The sequence below is a fragment of the Oryctolagus cuniculus genome, chromosome 15 (genome assembly GCF_051225735.1).
Source record: "Oryctolagus cuniculus isolate XC-2025 breed Fujian yellow rabbit chromosome 15, ASM5122573v1, whole genome shotgun sequence".
Lineage (NCBI taxonomy): Eukaryota > Metazoa > Chordata > Mammalia > Lagomorpha > Leporidae > Oryctolagus > Oryctolagus cuniculus.
Window position 1 is genome coordinate 82,558,724 of NC_142881.1, and position 13,276 is coordinate 82,571,999.

Sequence of the window (13,276 nt, forward strand, 5' to 3'; positions counted from 1 at the left end):
CAAGGATGCCGGCGCTGTGGCTCACTAGGCTAATCCTCCGCCTGTGGCCGTGTCATCCTGGGTTCTAGTTCCGGTTGGGGTGCCGGTTCTGTCCTGGTTGTGCCTCTTCCAGTCCAGCTCTCTGCTGGTGGCCCAGGAAGGCAGTGGAAGATGGCCCAAGTGCTTGGGCTCTGCACCCGCATGGGAGATCAGGAGGAAGCACCTGGCTCCTGGGTTTGGATTGGTGCAGTGTGCCGGCCATGGTGGCCATTTGGGGGGTGAACCAATGGAAGGAAGACCTTTCTCTCTGTCTCTCTCTAACTCTGCCTGTCAAAAAAAAAAAAAAGTGCAAAGACATAGCAACTGGGCTATGATATTATATATATATATATATATATATATCATACACACACACTCTCTATATATTTATATACAGTAAGGAGTTTGGTTTCACTTTAAGGAGCAATGAGGAGTTACTGGAGGGTTTCCACATGCAGGTAGTGGAATGTGGTTTAGTGTTTAGGAATATCACTCTAGCAGTGTGAAGAATGGACTGTAGAAGAACAAGATGGAGGCAGCAGGCTGACCCAGTGGCTTAGTTTAGGATGTAGCAGTGGAGATGGTGAACAGTGATTCGATGTCTGCTGTGTTGTGAAAGCTGAACCAGTGAGATTCACATGTGGTTTGGGTGTGAACTGGAAGTAAACATGGAAAACTGTTAGCTTTTTGACCCAAGGAGCTGAGTGAATTGTCAGTCCGTTTTCTGAAAATGGAGAAGGTGAAGTTAATGCTTGATTAGTCCAAGCTTAGAGTGGTAAATAGATGTCTTAAGTGAAAGTGTTGATTTGACTGCTGGATGTCTAGTTCAAGGTGGAAATCAAGCCTTGAGTTACAGATTCGGGACTTAGCAGCCTAGAGATGGCATTTAAATTATGAGAATGGATAGGATCACCTAGGGGGAGAGGGGAGAGGAATGAAAAAATGGGAAGGCTAAACACAAGCTCTGTGGTTTGCTGACATTTAGAGATCTAGCAACTGCAGAAAGGTTGTGATGATTGGAGGAAATGCAGGCAGATGTGGAGTTCCGGGAACGAGGAGAAGCAAGTCCTTCAAGAAGGACTTCCTGATCAGCCCCCTCCAGTGCTGCTGGTAAGGCTTGCAGAGTGAGAACTGAGCACAAACTCTGTCCGGGCTTAGGCGACCTTGATAAAAGCCTTCTCAGTGGAGTGATGGGGACAGAATGAGATATAGAAAGTAGGTAACATTGGGTGTGGAAATTTTATAGGAAAGTAAACAAAAGAAATAGAGCAGAGCTGGAGGGGAATGCATGATCAAATGAAGTTTCCCCTTTTTTTCTAAACAGGAAATATTAATACATGATTTCCAGGGGAGGGGGCAGAAAGGAGAGAGGGAGGGATGGAGGGAGGGAGAAAGAAGATGACAAAGGCACATAGCCAACGCAGTGTATTAGATGATATAAGATGAAATTATTTTATTTTTAATTATTTTAATTTTATTTATATATATTCTTTCTCTTTTTGGAAGTGAGGTTGTCAAGAGTGAGAAGGAATCTATTTCACTAGGGACAGTAGTAGTCATGATTGTGAAAGTTGGATGTTGACGTGAGTTTTGAGGACATAAAACAAAATTAACACCAGTTAGCATGATTATGGATTTTCTTATGGAATGATTTAGCTCCCAGTGTTAGGCAAAGGTATCTTTAAAGTGACAGATAAGCTATTCTTGCTCTTGTGGGCCATAGCTTCTGTCTCTCTCTCTCTTTTTTTTTTTTTTTTTTTTTGACAGGCAGAGTGGACAGTGAGAGAGAGAGACAGAGAGAAAGGTCTTCCTTTGCCATTGGTTCACCCTCCAATGGCTGCCGCGACTGGCGCGCTGCGGCCAGCGCACGGCACTGATCCAATGGCAGGAGCCAGGTACTTAGCCTGGTCTCCCATGGGGTGCAGGGCCCAAGCACTTGGGCCATCCTCCATTGCACTCCTTGGCCACAGCAGAGAGCTGGCCTGGAAGAGGAGCAACCAGGGCAGAATCCGGCGCCCCAACTGGGACTAGAACCCGGTGTGCCAGCGCCGCAAGGCGGAGGATTAGCCTAGTGAGCTGCGGCGCCGGCCAGCTTCTGTCTCAATATTCAACTCTGCCATTATTGCATAGAAATAGCCATAGATAATGTAGAAGGGAATGAATGCAGTTGTATTACAATGAAAGTTACTCAAAAACTGGCAATCCATTTGGTGCAAGATGATTAATTTCTTCTGGTTTATCTGCTTGAGTGTGCAGGTACAGGCAGAAGATATGGGGTGTCAGTAGTCTCTTCTGCCAGCAAGTATGATGGAATAAGAGAAGGTGCTAGAAGATCAAGCGTGTCTCCAAGAGATCTAGGTAAATGTGTTATGCCATGGACTATGAGTGGGTTAAGAGAGAAATGAGGATATGGGGGCAATGATGGAAAATGCAAAGAGGCCAAATCAAGAATTCCAGGTCTCTGTAAGATCAGAGAATTGCAGAGATTGATGTGCTAGGCTCAGTTTGCTGAAAGTTGGAAGGTGGGGCATGGATAAAGGGAAGTATATGTAATAGAGACTGCTCAGAAGTAGAGCAGTTACTGGTGGTCTGGAAGGCAGGAGATTGGCATGGCACAGGAGGAAAGATTAATGAAATGAAGAAGAGACGTTGTTGAGTTGAATCAGCAATGTATTTTCCAAGAATGGTGATGTATGAGGATACTTCAAAAAGTTTGTGGAAAATGGAATTGAAAGATAAATTTATCTTGGTGCCAAAATTTTTAAAATTGGAAAAATGAGGTATCTTCAAAAACTTTGTAGAAAATGTGTATTGTGAAAAAACACCAGGTGCAGATTGCAATTTTTTTTCCTCCAAAATAGACATCTTCTGGTATCATCTTCCACAGACTTTTTGAAGTGCCCTTGTGAGTGTTGCTGAAAAGGAATACAGTGATCTGGACTCTACTGTGTTCAGTGAGTGAGGAAGAGTGACTGTGTGGTTGGCAGGTGATCGCAACAATGAAGGCAACAAGGGGTAAGTTTGAACTTAGACTTCAGAAGCACCGGGATTTATGAGAGAGGGATAGGGGTGCTTCACTGGGGAAAATGAGGCTCCTGAGCCCAGCTGCAGGCATGGTGGACAAGGCCATCACGGGGAGGGCTGCAGGATGTTTGCTGTGCACAGTGACAAGCTGGTGTCCTCTCAAGAAAAGGGAAAGGAAGTTCAGCTCAAGACCACACGCTAGGAGAATTTACTGACGGTTGAGTATGAGTTCCAGTGATGGTACAGGCTGTCCTGTCAGCTGGAGAGGAGGTGGCCCCTGAGCATACATGACAGCTTGGGATGGTGGCTCTGTCCTGGAGGGACCGGGAATGGGTGAGTAGTGTGGCAGTTGGGAGAACAGGGCAATGAAACCTCTGGTCAACTGCCTCCCTTTTCTTTTTTTTTTTTTTTTGAAGTGCTTTTAAAGTGCATTTTAAATAGACTTTTTAATTCACAAATAGTCGCATATATATATATATATATATATATATATATGGTGAGCAATAGAATGTTTTAAAAATCAAGCTAATGCATATATCCATAATTTCACTGATGTATTCTCTTTCTGTGGTGAGAATGATAATCCACTGTTTCAGAAACATTTAATCTCACAGTGTATTATGAACTGTGGTCATCGTGCAGGGCAGATGCTCACTGAAGCTGATTCCACAGTCTCACTGAAACTTTGAACCCTGCCATCAGTATCGCCTTTTGCCTCATACCCCTCCCCTCCCACCTCTGAGAACCACCTTCCTGCTCTGTTTCTATGAAATCAGCTTTTTAAGATTTCACATATGAGGATACTATAAAAAGATCATGGGAAAAGCTTGTTATGAAAAAACATACATGGATTTCAAAATTATTTTGTCTAAAAATAGACTTACCTTTTAATTTTGTTTTTCTGTGAGCTCTTTGAAGTACACCCTCTCATGAGTGAGATCATACAGTATCTGTCCTTTTGTGCTTGGCTTATTTCACTGGGCATGATGTCCAATTCCTTTTACTATGTGAAATACAATGACCAAATTAAGCTTGTTCAGAAATCTAAATTGAGGTGACTGGAACCATGTTTGAATAATTATAAAGAAATTTTTTAGGAGTTACAGTTAATTAACATTAGTTTACGTCTTTCTTAAATTCAGGAAAATTGTGTCCTCACTGCATTTTGTGATGGGGTTGAACGTTTTCCAACCTGCAGTGGATTCTTCAGCTTTGGTGCGCAGGAAGTCACACGAGATGTGGTGTGACAATGCCACCTGACCAAAGGGAGAAAAGTTTGTGGAGTTGCTCCTAACTGTGGCTCTTTGGAACTACTCTGGGGGAAACTGAACTACGTAGCAGAACATATTCTAGAAATGTCTTTGCACTAAGGTCGAGAGACACGTGTTGGGACCTGCCCCCTTAGGCTGTTTTCCCTTGGAAGAAGTAAGTCTGATAAATGCAGCAGGGAGAGACCCCATGTGGGGAGGGGTGTCCAGTGACGGGCTGTGGCTGACAACAGTGGAAAGTGAGGGCTGCATTTTGTGTCCCTGTGATAGTGGGTATATTTTAACTTGATATTTCCTTTGCCAGCAATATGGAAAAGAAAGGAGAATAATATCATATGAAAATGTGATATAGGACAGTGGGTAATTAGGCCACAGAAATAAAATTTTAATTGTATAATTACATTCTTAAGTTGGACGTTTGCCTTACTTGCTATTTATCTGCATAGGAAATTTATTCTAAAAAATTTGTTTATTTGAAAGGCAGAAACAGAGAAGGAGGCAAAGGGAGGGAGGGGGAGAGGGAAAGACCTTCCATCCACTGATTCACTCCCTAAATGGCTGCAATGATCAGGGCTGGACCAGGCAGGAGCCAGGAGCTTCTTCCAGGTCTCCCACCTGGGTGCAGGGGCCCAAGGACTTGGGCCATCTTCTGCTGCTTTCGCAAGTGTATTATCAGGGAGCTGGAAAAGAAGAGGAGCAGCTGGGATTCAAACCAGCACCCATATGGGGTGCTGGCACAGCATGCAAAGGCCTAACATTCTATGCCACAGTGCTGAGTCAGGCAAACTTTTATGAGCCATTTTTGTGAACTTTTATATACTTTTTGTGGGATGTGGCTGAGGCACAGTGGAACTTAAAACTGGATGCAAAGCCACATGTTCTACTCAGACACCTGCTACTAGACTCTGATAGAATTTACTGAGAGGTACTAAATCACTTTGACTTTGTAATTCTCTTTCTCTCTCTCTCTCTCTCTCTCTCTCTGTGTGTGTGTGTGTGTGTGTGTATCACTGTTGTATGAGGAAAGGATTTCAGAATACTGCCCAAAATAAATGGGAACTGGGTTAAGTCTCTTGGGGGATTCCTGAAGGCAGTAGAATGTGAGGATGATTCTGGAATTGCAGAGGATAGCAGGCTCTTCCCTTAGGACTAGCACTTGTGCTCACATGGGATGCCAGCACCACAGGTGGAGGCTTAGCCTACTATGCTACAGTGCCAGCCCCAGCCCTCCCTTGATTTCTACAATGATCTACTTTCAGTTTAGTTTACACTCATAAGATTAACCCTACACCCTACACTAAGTAAAGAGTTCCACAAATAGAAAACACTATTCCTCAATGGTAGAGAAAAGGGCTATAAATAGTCATTGAATCTCAAAATGTCAATTTCACTGCTAGACATTACATTTTTGCTACTGTGTTACCACGGATCATGGAAAACCTGATGTTTGTCAATTTGGGACTGGCTTGTTTCACTAAATATAATTGTTTCCAGTTGCATTCATTTTGTTAAGGACAGGATCTCATTCTTTTTTTACAATTGAGTAGTATTGCATATTACATCTATGACTATATCTATACCACAATTTCTTTATCCAGCCATCAGTTGACGGACATCTGGGTTGATTCCATACCTTAGCTATTGTGAACTGAGCTGCAGTAAACATGGGAGTACAGATAACTCAAATGCTGATTTCATTTCCTTTGGGTAAATTCCCAGAAGTGAGATGGCTGGGTCATATGGTAGGCCTATATTCAGATTTTTGAGGTCTATCTCCATCCTGTCTTCCATAGTGGCTGCACCAGTTTATATTCTTGCCAAGAGTGGATTAAGGTACCTTTTCCCACACATCCACACGAGCATTTATTGCTTGTTGATTCTGTATGAGAGCCATTCTAACTGGGGTGAAGTAAAAACTAATTGTGGTTTTGATTTGCGTTTCCCTGATGGCTAGTGATCCTGAGCGTTTTTTCATGTGTCTGTTTGCCATTTGAATTTCCTCTTTTGAAAAATGTCTGTAGAGTCATCCAGTCTGTTCAACTAGATTATTTTGTTGTTGTTGAGTTTCTTGAGCCCATTTCGAGTTGATGACAATCAATTGACCATAAATGTATGCATTTATTGTGGACTCTAAGTTCCATTTCATATATATATGAAATATATATAATTAAAATAATATATAATATATAAAAATAAATATAAAATATATATATATATCTGTCCTTATGGTAGTACCACAGTGTTTTGATGTTAGGAAATGTGTCTTTTTAAAATTCTTTTTAAATAATTTTTCTTATTTGACATGTAGAGTTATAGACAGTGAGGGAGAGAGAGACAGAGAGAAAGGTCTTCCTTCCATTGGTTCACTCCCCAAATGGCCACTATGGCCAGTGCTGTGCCAATCTGAAGACAGGAGCCAGGAGCTTCTTCCTGGTCTCCCATGTGGGTACAGGGGTCCAAGCACTTGGGCCATCCTCCACTGCCCTCCCAGGCCACAGCAGAGAGCTGGACTGGAAGAGGAGCAACCGGAACTAGAACCCAGCACTCACATGGGATGCAGGCCCTGCAGGCAGAGGATTAACCAAGTAATCCACGGCACCGGCCCCAGGTTTTTTTTTTTTTTTTTTTTTTTGACAGGCAGAGTGGACAGTGAGAGAGAGAGACAGAGAGAAAGGTCTTCCTTTGCCGTTGGTTCACCCTCCAATGGCCACCGCGGCCGGCGCGCTGCGGCCGGTGCACCGCGCTGATCCGATGGCGGCCGGCGCGCTGCGGCCGGCGCACCGCGCTGATCCGATGGCAGGAGCCAGGAGCCAGGTGCTTTTCCTGGTCTCCCATGGGGTGCAGGGCCCAAGCACCTGGGCCATCCTCCACTGCACTCCCTGGCCACAGCAGAGGGCTGGCCTGGAAGAGGGGCAACCAGGACAGAATCCGGCGCCCCAACCAGGACTAGAACCCTGCGTGCCGGCGCCGCTAGGCGGAGGATTAGCCTAGTGAGCCGCGGCGCCGGCCCAGGAAATGTCTTTTAACATTATTCTTCATTTTCTTTTTTTAAAAAGATTTATTTATTTATTTGAAAGTCATAGTTACACAGAGAGAGACGAGGCCGAGAGAGAGGGCTTCCATCCTCTGGTTCACTCAACAATTGGCCGCAACAGCCAGAGCTGCACCGATCCAAAGCCATGATCCAGGAGCTTCTTCCTCTGGGTCTTCCCATGTGGGTGCAGGGGCCCAAGGCTTTGGGCCATATTCTGTTGTTTTCCCAGGCCATAGGAGAGAACTGATTATCCTTCATTTTCAATATTGTTTTTCTATACTGGGCCCCTTATATTTCCATATGAATTTTACAGTATCTACATCAACTTCTGAAGAAGAGGCAGCTTGAATTTTTGTAGGACTTAAAATGTTTATCTTTCTAAAACTTTGGGGAGTATTATATTAACAATATTACATTTTCCAACTCAGGAACACAATGTGTTTCTCCATTTTTGTAGGTATTTAATTTTTTACAATTATGTTTTGCAGATTTTAGGTTTCTATGTTGAAATCCTTTTGAAAATTTTATTCTTATATTTTGATAGCAATTATAAATGGAATTGTTTTCTTCATTATTTGTTCATTGCTAACAGTAGAAATACAGTTCATTTTGGTGTATTGCTCTTTTATCTTGCAGCCTTGTTGAACATGTTTATTAGTTTCTTATGGATTGCCTAGGATTTTTCTCTACTTAAGATCATGCTGTGTGAGAATACAGATAATTTTACTTCTTTTCCAAAGAAGTTGTCTTTTTTCCCTTTATATTGCGTTTTCAATTACCCTGTCTAAAGCCTACAATATAATGTTGAATAGAAGTGGCGAGAGCAAAAATACTTGTATTTTTCCTGGTCATGGAAGGAAAGCTTTCAGTTTTTACTACTTAGATATCATGGTAGCTGTGGGTTTTTCATATTTATCCATTGTCAAAATTGAGTTTATCTTCCATTCCTAGTTTGTTGAATTTTTTTTTATCACAAAGGGCATTAAGTGTTCTCAAATACTTTTTTCTTTCTATAAAGTTGATCTGTGGATTTGTTTCTTATTCTATTAACATGATTTACTGCATTAATAGATTTTTTTCATGCTAACTACCCTTTCATTCCTGGGATAAATCTGTTGCTCACACACATAATCCTTTTATTATGCTTCTGTATTCTGTTTGGTAGTGTTTTGTTGAGGAATTTTACATTCTCTCTATATTGTTTAAGACTTAATTTATTTAAGAGGTAGGGTTATAGACAGAGAGGGAGAGACAGAGGGAATGGTCTTCCACCCTCTGGTTCACTCCCCAAATGGCCACAACATTTGGAGCTGAGCAATGCAAAGCCAGGAGTCAGGGGCTTCTTCTAAGCCTCCCACGTGGGTGCAGGAGCACAAGCACCTGGGCCATCTTCCACTGCCTTCCCAGACCATAGATGAGAGCTGGGTTAGAAGAGGAGCAGCTGGGACTTGAACTCTCACCCACATGAGATGCTGACACCATAGGCAGTGGTTCTACCCACTATGCCAAAGTGCCAGCCCCTTTTACATCTATATTTATGGGTGATATTTATTTGTAGTTTTATTTGTGATATATTTTATTTTGGCATCAGTGAAATACTGGTATCCTGGAATAAGATGGAATATTTTCCCTTCATCTACATTTTGCAGGGGTTAGTGAATTAATTATCCTATAAATGTTTGGGGGCATTTACCAACAAAGACATCTAGTCCTGGACTTTTCTTCATGGGACTTTTAAATTTAATTATTAATATAGTTTTTTTGTTATAGGTATATTAAGATTTTATATTTCTATTTGAGTAAGTTTTTAGTAGTTGTGTATTTCTATGAATTTATCCACTTTATCTAAGTTGTCTAACTTATTAGCATGTGATATTTCCATAGTGTTCTGTAATATTTTGAATTTTTGTAAGGGTGGTAATGTCCCTTTCATTTCTGATCTTTACTAATTTAAGATTTTTTTCTGTTTTCTTTTTCTAATTATGTTTATATGCTTCACTGATTTTTTTTAAGTAATCAACTTTTGGTTTCCTTGGATATCTGAATTTTTTCTATTCTGTTTATGTCAGTTTTAATCTTTATTTTTCCTCCTGTTTGCTTTAGATTTAATTCTCTGTTTAGTTTTTTAAGGTGAAAGTTTAGTTTTATTGATATGATATCTTTATGCTTTAGTATAAACATTTACAGCTATAAAATTTCCTGTGGAAAACAGTAGAGATGTGGGGTTGGCATTGTGATATAGCAGGTAGAGCCACTGCCTGAGATGCCAGCATCCTATACGGGTGCTGGTTCGTGTCCCAGCTGTCCCACTGCTGATCTAGTCCTGGTAATGGTAGCAGAACATGGCCTGAGTACTTGGGCCTGTCACCCGTGTGGGGGACCCAGAAGCTCATTGCATTGGCCTGGCTCTGCCCTGGCTGTCGCAGATACCTGGGGAGTGGACCAGTGGATGGAAGATCTTTTTCTCTCTCTGTTTCTCCCTCTCTGACTCTTTCAATTAAATAATTAAATCTCAGAAAAACAAAAACAGCATAGATGTTCCTCAGCAAACTGAATGTATAACCACCAAATATTCTAGCAAGGAACAACATGATATCAACATTCTGCCAGTGGCTTCTTCCTATTTGTAAGGCGGAGGCTGCAGTAGCTCCTCGCGCTGGTGCGGGTTTTCCCTCCTCAGCTCTGCAGGGTGGGTGCTAGGTCTGGGAGTCGTAGCTGCCTGTCAGGCCCGGCTGTAGTCGCTCTTGCTCTCCCTTGCGCGCCCTTGGCCCAGGCAGGGTGCAGCGTCCCGAGCAGAAGGGGTTGACAAAGGGGGCCGCCCCCACCCCTCTCTCCCGTGCCAAGATGTGGATCCAGGTTCGAACCGTGGACGGCTCCCAGACACACACCATCAAGGACGTTTCTCGTGAAGCTACGATCGAGGAGCTGCGCGAGCGGGTTTGGATATACTTTATTTGACTACGATGCTGGACTGAATATTATTCAGCTACTAGTTTGCCCAGACTCTGATCTTCCTAGCACATCTAAACAGACTGATATACAGGTCAACCCATGTTCTAATAGTCCACCTAAAGTCAAGAAAACTTCAAGAGTGGGATCTTCCAGTCAACCATCCACATCAACTCGTGTCTATCTTATTGATCCTGGCATTGGACTATATAAGGTAAATGAATTGGTGGGTGCCAGAGATGTCGGCCTTGGTGCTTGGTTTGAAGCACATATACAGTGTTACTAGAGCTTCTGATGGACATTCACGTGGCAAAACTCCACTGAAGAATGGCAGTTCTTATACAAGGACTAATGGAAATAGAAATCATAATTCCAAAGAGAACATAAACAAATTGGACAGTGTACCCTGTATGTCTACTCTGTTGCTGCTGATGAAGACATTATTTATCATATCCAGTATGATGAATATCCGGAAAGTGGTACTCTAGAAATGAATGTAAAGGATCTTCTACCATGAGCTAGAACCATTTTAAAATGGAATGAACTAAATATTGGTGATGTGGTAATGGTTAATTATAATGTAGAAAATCCAGGAAAAAGACGTTTTTGGTTTGATGTGGAAATTACAACATTGAAGACAATCTCAAGGACCAAAAAGAACTTCGTGTGAATGTTTTCTTGGGGTAAGACTCTCCTCACTGATGCCATTTAATTAATGAATTAATCAGGGAAGATGAGTTTTAGGTGTTGAGCACATATTCCTTTGTTAAAAAAAAAAGATAGCTCTTATGAAAGGTGGAAATTTCATACTGTAGGAGAGAGTATTTTTTAAAAGATTTATTTATTTATGTATTTGAAAGGTAGAGTTGCAGACAGGCGGTGGGCGGGGGGGAGGGTCTTCTGTCCGCTGGTTCACTCCCCAGATGGCCAGGTGGCTGAAGCCAGGAGCTTCTTCCAGGTCTCTCAGGCGGGTGCAATGGCCCAGAGACTTGGGCCATCTTCCGCTGCTTTCCCAAGCCATAGCAGAGAGCTGGATCGGAAGTGGAGCAGCTGGGACTCAAACCAGCACCCATATAGCAGGCAGTGGCTTTACCTGCTACACCACAGCACCGGCCTCTGTAGGGGAATATTTTTATACATTCTTGAGAATTTCTTAAAGTGAGAATGGCTTAATTCTTCATCTCTTTTCAAGTTTGGAGTTATTTGAAACAGTCTTGGAAATGGCTGAGTATTTTATTAGAGAAATCATTACTTATGAAATTCTTATAAATCAAATGAAACATTACATAAGAGCATATTTAAAATTATTATTTGTTTGAAAGATAGTTTGCAAAGAGAGAGAAGAAAAGACAGAGTTCCTGCATCCGCTGGTTCACTCCCCAGTGGCTGCAGCGTTCAGGGCTGTGCCAGGCTGAAGCCGGGAGCTGGGATCCGGGAGTCTCCTCCAGATCTCCCACATAGGTGCACAGGCCCAGGGCCCCCTGGACATCTTCTGCAGCTTTCCCGGGTGCATCGCAGGGAGCTGGATCAGAAGTGGAGCAGCTGGGACTGAAAACAGTGCTCACATGGGATGTTGGCACTGCAGGCCATGATGTAACCTGCCATACCACAGCACTGACCCCTACATAAGAGCATTTTAATAGCCATAATTACTGTTGAAGATCAGTGTTGATGTACTATAAATGGATGACAACCTAACAGCTATCTGCTGGACTTCTAAGACTAGCTGCAATTTTCCTTCATAGTAATTTTCTTCAACAAACTTAATAGAATTTCAAATGCAAAAAGTCCCATGGACTATTAGATCTTGCTATTTCCATTATTACTTCTTTGAGATGTTTTCCCCATGATACAAAGTCCTAGGCATTGTTTCCGTTACCTTCTTACACTTAGGAAAATACCCCATCTGCCTTTTCTGAATCGAGTTTATTTGCAGAATTATCACTAGTTTACTTTTTAAAAATGAAAATTCCTGTAAAATTGTTTCCAGTTCTTTATTATAAATAATACTTAAGTAATGATCGTGATGTATGCATTTTATGCATACTATTTCTTTATAATTATTTCTTAGGTTTGAGCATTGACCTTGAGTGTCCTCTTTTACATACGAGAAACTTAGATCTTTGTCAAGTTCTGGTTAAATGGATTAGTGATACAAGGTGACACATCTGGGAGTAAGCATCTGCTTATTGTTAAAAATATAAAGCAAAGGAGGTAAACCACAGTCTGCTAGCCACCTGTGTTTGTAAATTTTTTTTAAACACTACAGTTCCTTACTGCCATTAATCATCTATGGCTTTTTGTGCTCAACAGCATTGTTAAATAGTTATGACTTTTTATACTAATCACTATCTGACCCTAATGGAAAAGTTTTGCTGATACCTGAAATAAGGAAAGAGAATGTGAGCTACTGAATGAAACTTGTATTTTAGAAAACAAATTTCAAAACTTTCTATACAGACAAGTGTGAGTCTAATTCTGAATTCTAAACAACTTGACATTTCACGACCAAGAAAAAGAGAAAGCAACCTAAATAAACTGCTGAGCAGGGAACCTTGCAATGCATTTGAGTGTTGGAAGTATAAAAAAGTATGCATGCCCAATAGGAGGGTAACACAGTATACTTAAAAGTACTGAACTAAAAATGTTTGCTATAAAAAAGAAGTTCCCCAAATGATTCTCAAAGTGGGGCACCCTGACTTTAAGGACTAGAACTATGATTTAGTGAAAATTATGGATAGACAAATACTGATTTGATAAAACAATGTGATGGCTATCCAAATAGTAAAACACACTCTTTTATAAAATGCTTTTTATCATTTATGATTTTACTAGAAGTGTTAGGAACATAAGAGCTAAAACAAAAAGTGTGACTTATGGGTGGGATTTTTTCCATAACTAGAAATCTTTTTGCCTTATTAGAAAGAACGGGTAAATACTCACAGTGAAATAACCATGGTAAAGGTATATAGCATTAGAGTTC

At 41.5% G+C, this 13,276-nt stretch overlaps 1 long non-coding RNA gene across 14 annotated transcripts in view; it reads left to right on the forward strand.

Annotated features, from left to right (window-relative positions):
- The window catches only part of LOC149122120 (uncharacterized), a 140,345-nt gene that overhangs the window by 13,903 nt on the left and 113,166 nt on the right, over positions 1-13,276 (forward strand). For 10 of the 14 annotated variants that reach the window (XR_016221779.1, XR_016221780.1, XR_016221777.1 and 7 more), the window contains exons 2-3: positions 2,275-2,376; positions 2,906-3,033. This is a non-coding gene — a long non-coding RNA (uncharacterized LOC149122120). Of the gene's footprint in view, positions 1-2,267; positions 2,377-2,879; positions 3,034-3,206; positions 3,226-4,184; positions 4,676-13,276 lie in introns of those variants that run through there. The other 4 variants (XR_016221788.1, XR_016221785.1, XR_016221789.1 and 1 more) reach the window with 4 other exon arrangements.